Source organism: Lichenostomus cassidix, chromosome 9, assembly GCF_008360975.1.
Source record: "Lichenostomus cassidix isolate B80296 chromosome 9, HeHo_3.0, whole genome shotgun sequence".
NCBI classification, from domain to species: domain Eukaryota; kingdom Metazoa; phylum Chordata; class Aves; order Passeriformes; family Meliphagidae; genus Lichenostomus; species Lichenostomus cassidix.
In genome coordinates, this window is record NC_139490.1 from 19738017 (window position 1) to 19746398 (window position 8382).

Genomic DNA, 8382 nt, shown 5'->3' on the forward strand with positions numbered 1-8382 from the left:
ACAACCCAAGTAGAGAGAATACACCAGGCAGTCGCTTCTTTTTTCCTGATTCCTTGATTTTCTTGTTTCCACTGAACTCCAGCAAATCCTGCTGGTAGGGTCAGTTGAACTTGCAGTCCATGACCAACTTTTGCAGAACACCTTTTTTCCCCATGGGTTCTCTTGCAGGAGACCTTTTCTTAGCAGGAGACAGGAGGCAGCATCAGATTCTCTAGCTCTAGATCATCCTACATGTGCTTGCATGGAATTTTACTTTAGAATATGTTACTAGTTTTACTTTGCCAGAAGGCTGGAAGGCAACACTCAGACAAGTGTGAACCCAGTCTCTTGCATGAAGTGTAAGTTTTCAGTCGTGATTGAAACATAAAAGGACTATTTTAGCAGCAGTGTTGGGACTGCCAGTGAAATTTGTCACTGAGATGATAGAGACTGAGAGCTCTCCCAGGTCCTTCCACGGGCTTTTCAAATTAAAAGTAGAGCAGAGTGTCTTGCAGGCAGTTTTTAATTACAATGGTGGCATTAATTGTAACATTACAATGTTTGCCCCTCAGCAAAGAGGCTGTTTCCAACAAGGGCAAAAGTAATAATGAGGCAGTTTTAGCCATCAAATTCCATTACTTAAATGCTGCTTCTGCTTGGGAGAGAAGAACCATGCTGGAGGACACTGGGGCCCTAGACCTGCTTGCATAGGGACACAGAGGGAAATCCACTGCAGTTAGCTCAGGGATGTGGATTTAAAGTGGATTGGTTGATCTGCATTAAGTTGCTTTGATTCTGAGTTTGTGGTCCTTACTCTGCTTTCAGATAGATTAATCTGAAGTACATGATAGTAAAGCCAGACTATTTGAAATCCAAGTCCACAAGAGGGTTTAACCAATTTAAGCAATCTGCTTTTTTAAAAGTTAATTCAGATCAGCTTTCCATATCCTCACACAGCCAAAATTCCTCCAAAGGGCAAACACTGGGTTGTCACCTGCCAGGGCTCAGTCCCTGCCCTGCTAATCCCAGGATGTGTCTCTGAGCATCCACTTTTTCATCTGCAAGGTGCACCACAGCTCTGGACATGTCAAGGGCTATCAAAAGGCACGTATCCATCATGGAGCTCTGCTCCTGCCAGCCCTTTCCCATGCTTCCCATATGGTGAACCAACACCACTGTGGTGACTTGGTTTAGTTACTGAGCAGAGGCAGGGCTGCAGCAGCAGGGTCTGCAAGCAGGAGTGCTGTGAGCAGAGAGGGCCTGGCCTGGGCACAGTACATCCCACCCCATTCCACCCCAACACCATCGTGGTGTGGGAAGTAACCTCCTGCCACAGGGCACTGGAGATACCCCAGGGCCTGCCCCAGTCACTGGAGATACCCCAGACCACAAGAGTTTTTTATGAGGCAGCACCACTAATGTGCTGATGGCCAGCAGAGAGCATAATCCAGCTGCACATCTACAGCACTCTAAGCCACAGCTGTATTCAAAGATGAAAATGAAGCCAAAGATCTCAACAAGCTCACAGAAGGCCTATTGCTAGGTCCCACTGGCAGCACTTTTGCTATGCCACACTTAATGCTGCTACCAGACCACATTTCCCATTGCTTGCAGTCCCACAGCAGCCAGCATCTCACATGACAGACTTGTTTTCATCAAATAAATCAAAGCCTGCTGCTCACACCTAATGAACCCTTGCAAAGTACCTCCCACAGATGAGAGTTAAAAGCCTGGAGTGCTTTTGAAGGCAAAGATGCTGAAAAAAGCTCCACTGATGAGGGTTCATGCAAGTGTCACCCTTATGATCTAAATGTAGTAAAAATGCACTAAGTGCCAGCCACAAATACTTCCAGCAGAAGTTGCTGTGATCCAAGAAGAAAAACATCCTTTCAAAGGAGACATGAGAGGAATGAATACAGAGGATCCTATTCCACTTGCTCTAAATTATCAACTGACACAGCTATACAGCCCAAACTGATGAACAATGGAGCAGGAATTTCAGCATCTATTTAAAGAAAGATGGAAAATAAAAGAAAATTATTAAAGTCAAAGTGCACATAGCCCTATTTCACCACAAGAACTGGAAACAGATTTATACAAGCATTATATGACCAATTTCCTGCTGTTGCTTTAGTGACCTGCCTGGGTTTGACAATTCATTCACATCAAACTGGCATTTGAGGAAACACGGGGAAAAGATCCTATCTTGTCCATCTACATAACTCAAATACAGTCAGTAATTTGAGGTATTCCTGCACAACGCCTTCTGTAACAACCTTAGAGAGTACTGTTTGTTTCTTTGTCTTTATTTCTGCCCATTGATGCTTCATCCTCACTACAGAGGGGTTTGCTCTCAGAATGAAACCTCTGCATGTGCACTACTAAGCAGAAGAGGGATTTTACTCTCCCCTTAAGCTCCAAAACAAGAATCCAGTCAGGCTGCAAGTTTTCAGCACAGCAGAATCCACAGAGGAAAAACTGCGTACTGAGTCAGTCAGGTGTGAAAACTGACTTCTCCAAAGTAAGTTGTTCATGGTGAGGATGTATGTGGTTTTCTCCTAACTTTTCAGGAGCATGGCAGCTGGAAAAGATCTTCACTCAGCAGCCTAGTTTTCAACAGGGACAGATTTTGGGCTACTGGAGTCTCTCAGTATCTTTGACTCCAGCCCCACACAAATGCATACACATACAAGCCTTTATCTGAAGGCTTTTGAGCAGTTCCCTCAGCATTAATGTGGTCAGCCCGAGTTGAGAAGCTGCATTAAGTCTGCAGGATTTACCCTGTTTAGGGAGCTGTACATTTGAGTCTAAAAAACTAAAGACTTGGGTTCATGGTGAGTCTTCCTGAGTGCAGTTCTCAGGCTTGCTCTACAGGAAAAGTCCCTCTGGGCCTTTGAAAAGCCAACCAGGCTATAAACAGTCCATGAGAAACATTTTACAAGTTTAAAATTAGCATGAACAACGTTGAGATCACAAGAATCTCGGCAGAAATAAAGCTCTTTCTGCAGAAGCCCAACAGTGACCTCTCCAAGCGCGCTCCACGGAGAGCCCTTCAGTCCCATCAGGGTTTTCCACTGCTAAACCCCAACATCAATTATAGTTTTCACCTTGAAAGGCCTATCTAGCAACTGAGATACAAATTAGGGAGAGGAAAACAAAAGGAATAACCAAGATACATGGCTTATAAATATGGTAAATAACAAAAATGTTCCCTTCAACCCAAAATGACAATGATAGAATTAAACATGTTTATGAAATAAAGGAAGATTGATTAGCTACAGAAAGAGCTTCATTCAATCTTAATTCTACATGTTGGGTTTTTTGATATAATTTGTCTAAATGCCCCAACCACTTTGCATGAATAACCAGACAATGACACACTGGTAAATCAATGAGAATAAGGTTAATCAGAAAGGCTTTCCAGTGCTAAAGTATCTTCAGCTGAATCTGTAACTGCTAATGGAAGCAGGAGCCCTGGCTCTTGATTTGGTGTCAGGAACCAGCTCAGTGACATCAACAAATCCCTGCTCCTGCAAAGGGACCCTTGCTGCACACAGCTCCCCCATGCAGGCAGCACTGGACACATTTCCAAGGCCCACTCAGCAGGAAATGCCTGCATCTCCTGAATTTTCCATCTGGCACCAAACTAGAGCAGAGGTTTACCCCCACGCTGCATTGGAAAGTTGCTCAATTAACCTGGGAGGTCACAGGCATGTCTAACAAACAGGGATCTGCATTTCCAAGAAAAGAGAGGGGATGTTTATTTTAGCTGTACTTCTCTGAATTTGCTTTCAGATAAGAATAAAGTAATGAAGACAAAGGGGACAGAGGAAATCCATCTAAACCTGCTGGAACTAACCAGGCAAGTGAGGGGGTTACAGAAATGAGTGTGCTTGGCCAGGCTGTGCTTCTCTCAAGTGGGTGCAACATAAGGCAGGGACCCAAACCCCCAATTTCGAATTCAAACCTGACCCATCTGTCAAGGTAAAGGTTTATTTACAGAATAACTGTCAGATCCAGGCAAGTGACACTGCAGCTTCCCAAATCTGGCTTTTAAGGAGCAGCTCCCCAGGTCAGGTGTCAGTTCTGCCTTTGGGTGATGTGCACGTGCAGTGTGAGTTCCCTTGACGTAGTTCAGGTGATCCCAAAGGGATTTGAGCTTATGCCTTTTCTCTCATGACCCAAATGCACAGCAGGTTCACATGCTGATGCCCTCCAGATATCAACTTATTGACTCATAAGAGCTCTATCTTGGCAGACAATCCCAAAGCAAATGTCATTTCCCATGTTTCAGGCATATGACTTCCCTGCAGGCTTCCTCAGGACGACTGGCTCTGTCACTCTGACAGGGATTCACACCAGTCAGTCCAAGGTTTGGGCACAGACACTGCAGATTTCATTGTGGTGGAAACAGCTAAAAGCTTTTTAGCTGTTTTCCACCACCTATATCTTTCAAGAATGCTTTTCCTATTTTAAATAACAGCCAAGTGTCTGCTGTTTTTCCAAAAGCAGGGAAGAGTGATCTCAAGCTACGCAAATAAACAAATACTTCTTTTGCAAGTTGCTGTTGGTTTGCAAATTGGAACACTGAGATGTCTTCAGCAATCCACATCCTCACCTGAACAGGGTAGCAGGGAGAAAGCCAAGGCAAATTTAAAGGCTGGTGCCCCAAGAGTCCAGAAGGGAGGTGAGGGGGAGAAGCCCTGGGGAGCTCCCCTGCTCAGGGGGTTTGTCCCACTTGCACACTGTAAAACTCCTTGGAGTAAATCAGTCCTCATACTTCCCCTATTGCCTTGCCAAGCATTCAGTTTCAATACACCTCTCACGAAGCTGAGCTCCAGAGATACACCACAGACATGTAACTTCTTCCCTTCAGCAAATTTCAGTCTGTGACTGGTGCTCATTGCAGCAAAGAGCAATACTGGATAAATTAATTTGTAATTGGAAGAGTGACTCAGAGCTGAACAGAGGCTTTCAGTCCTGGGAGGATAAATGTTAATAACTTTGGCTTCCATGAAGTATGTCAGAAAATTATAATTAGAAAAAAACATGCAAGAGGGGAAAAGCCACAGGCACATATTTAAATGGTTGAGATAGAATGGTATAAATTCTTTCCCAATTTATTAAAAATAGACAGGGACATGAGTCTCCTGACCCTGTACAACAAACTATCTCCCACAGAAGAGGGAACTCTCTTGCTCTAAGAGCCCGCTGGCATCTGGAACCACTGCCCCTGCTACCCTGGAGCTGCCCTGTCTCCCTGGCCAGAGGCAGCAGAGAAGGGGCTGGCAGGGCTGGGAGGCAGCACATCCCCAGCTGCACTCCCTTCTCCTTTGGAAGTCTCCAAGAGAACATGGAAGAATCCATCATGTGCTCTTTTTCCCCACCATCCATGGTCCAGCTCACCCACCAGTGCAATGCCAGCCCTTGGCTGAGTCCACACACATCAAGGTATTCAGGGACAGAAGCACTTCAGAATCTGAACAGAAACTAATGAACTGGGGATAGGAAACTCCCCAAACATGGACAGCTGCTGTTCTGAGGTGATGCTAAATTGCTTCGCGTGAGAAAACCATCAGGCTCCAGGTATTTTCCTCAAACAATGCAAGGGACTCTTCATTTTAAGTACTCAATTCCTTAGCTTTGTAATGAGAAAGTTGCAATTGTGCAAGTTTTTATAACATACACCAAAGGCTGTTTTAATTTAAATGTGCTCTTTAGTGTGGAAAGTACCTACTGCAGTTGGAGGGAGGAGGCTGTGCTTTTATCCCATTTGATACATTCAAGGATTTTGGGGTTTGGGGTTTTTTCCCCAGAAAGACATCTAAAAGAATCAGATTACCAATCTTGAGAGAGAAAGTGAGGAACAGCTGCGGCAGCAGACATTAGGAAGCTGGTTTTAGACTACACTAGTGGCTTTAATTACCTCAAATACTACAAAACTAAACAGCCAAACAGTGGCAATAAAGGCACAGACCAACCTCGGACAACCTGAAGGGATTGGAAGCACTGACCTTAAGAACTCAATTAAGGCAGGCATGTAAAATTCATTAAACAGCAGCTGAATGAAAGAAACTCACTTTCGTTTACACATGGCCTTTAGCTGAAGTGTGAAGATCCCCCCTGGTTACACCTGCTCACATTTTGAAGCATGTGCAAATGTTTCCACTACCCAAATTCCAACCTGTGTCCCACCCTCACAAGGGATATGCTGTACTGTTAGGAATATTGAATACTGAATACAGAAAAGCCAGGGAAGTCCCTCACTGTCATTCTTGCTTTAAACACCACTGCTTCACTCTGCAATTTTCTTGCTTCTCCCCCTTATGCCTGTACCAACACACACATCTCATGTGGCAATAAAAGCCAGCAGTCCCAGGAGTACACAAACAACTTCTTCAATCACACTGAACAGCACAAATCTGGCAAAGTGAGAAGGAAGCCAGCACACCAGCACAAAACCTCTTCCTGCAGTCTCCTCACAGAGTATTGGCTCTTCACATCAATCACCCAAAGGGAGATGCTCCAGTTTCTGCATCAGGCAAGGACTTGTTCAGGTTTGCAAATGGAAAATTGCTGTAACACTACAGCATTTCCTATGGTGCCCATGAATTTGCTTCAGTAAAGGAGCTTAAAATATTAATACTGCGGCAAAATCACATTGACTTGGCACACTCCTGACTGCCAAGTGTGAAGGTGTGTGTCACGTACTTTGCCCATTGGATATGTGGCTGATAATACTGGTTTGGGGTTTTTGTTTTGTGTGTTTTCCAGAATTTCCTGAAACTGATTGCACAGCAGCTCTTCCCATTCTCACCCAACATTCAACTTCCTGGTCAGTTTTCCTGATGATCACTAAGCTTTTGTTATTGCTGGACCATGAACAAGTGCCAAGTGCTGCTCACTTGTGCTGCTCTTGGTGGAGTAATCACCTTCTGACTTCAAAGGAAGAGCTGTTTTTAAGAGCTCTGTTCTTGGAAATACTGTACTCAGTTCTGCCAGATCACTATCTTTATGAATCCAAGCAAAAGGTACATTAGCAAATAAACAGAGAGCAAAATTTTAACTTGACCAGGTCAGAGAGATGTCACCAACTCTACGTTTTCATAAGCACTGCAATTCTCGAGCTTGTACAGAGCAGTCACTGCAAGAACAGCCCAGCTTGAAAAAAAAAATAGAGTGTTTCTGGCATTTGCTGAACCATAGAAGAGCTTTGAAGTGCAACTTCAACACAGCTGAAAACCTCAAGCAAGATACTCAGGTGTTCCCAAGGGCTTTGGGGAGCTTGGAGGGATTAAGCTAAGCTTTGCAGTACAGGGATTTTGTAACAAAACACTTGGCACAAACAGCTGTATCCACTTCCATATGGTTTGTACCAGAGATGCAAAAACTCTGCCCTTCCAGTGTCCTTATGCTGAAAGCAGAGCTGTGCACAGCTCTCACATAAACCTGCTGTACAATACTGGTACCTCAGGACAGTAAAATTCCTTTAGAGTTGCATCCCTCTCCTCCCCTTTAATGAGCTCCTTGTCACATTACAACCTCAGCTTCATCTGCTTCAGCAAATCACAAGGCTGAATTTTCTGTATTTATTTACTATTTTTTCTCTAAGCAACTCCCCCACGACAAGAAGAGGTGTGCGCTGACAAAATGTACTTTGGAAAAAACAAAGCATGACTTCAGGTGATGGGATAGCTGAGCTGCTATTAATCTGTGTACCGGCTTTTCCAAAGATGCTTTATTGCTTACACTGGGAGATTAGTGAATAAAAGCATCCATGTAATACTGAGGTAATAGAAATATCAAGCACAGCTCTACAGAAGCCATCTGCTCCCAAGAATGAATGGATAGAGAATGGTGACAGGATCAGACCACACCACCTTCATGAAGGAGAAACCCACAACCAATCCCACAACCATCACTGTCCCTTTCCAATCCCTTGGGGACTTTCTGGGGCAGGGGAAGGTGCAGTGGGGTAACACAGCTCCCCCATGGAGCAGGAATCCCTGGATGCCAGTGTGGCCATTGACACGCTCGGGGTGACAGGGTCAGACAGAAAGGCAGGGAGCAGGGGGCAACACAAGCTTTGTTTTAATTTTAATAGTTATTTAGGAGAACTGAAAATTAATTGAGCTTAAAACTATTTCCTGTACTGTTCATTTTATGGCAAACAGTGATAAAAATAGCTGATTTCTTCACATACCACTTCCTTGTTCACACATACCACCAGGGCTACTCATTTGCTATTTTTTCCATTCTCTGCCACACATGACAATGCTGCATTATACACCATCATTATATTTCAATATTAACTAAAAGTGTAAAGTTCAACCAGAGTAAATCAGAATTCCTTTAGGGCACAGGTTTGGGGGCCTACAGGCAGGAAGGCATCAGGAGGCCAGA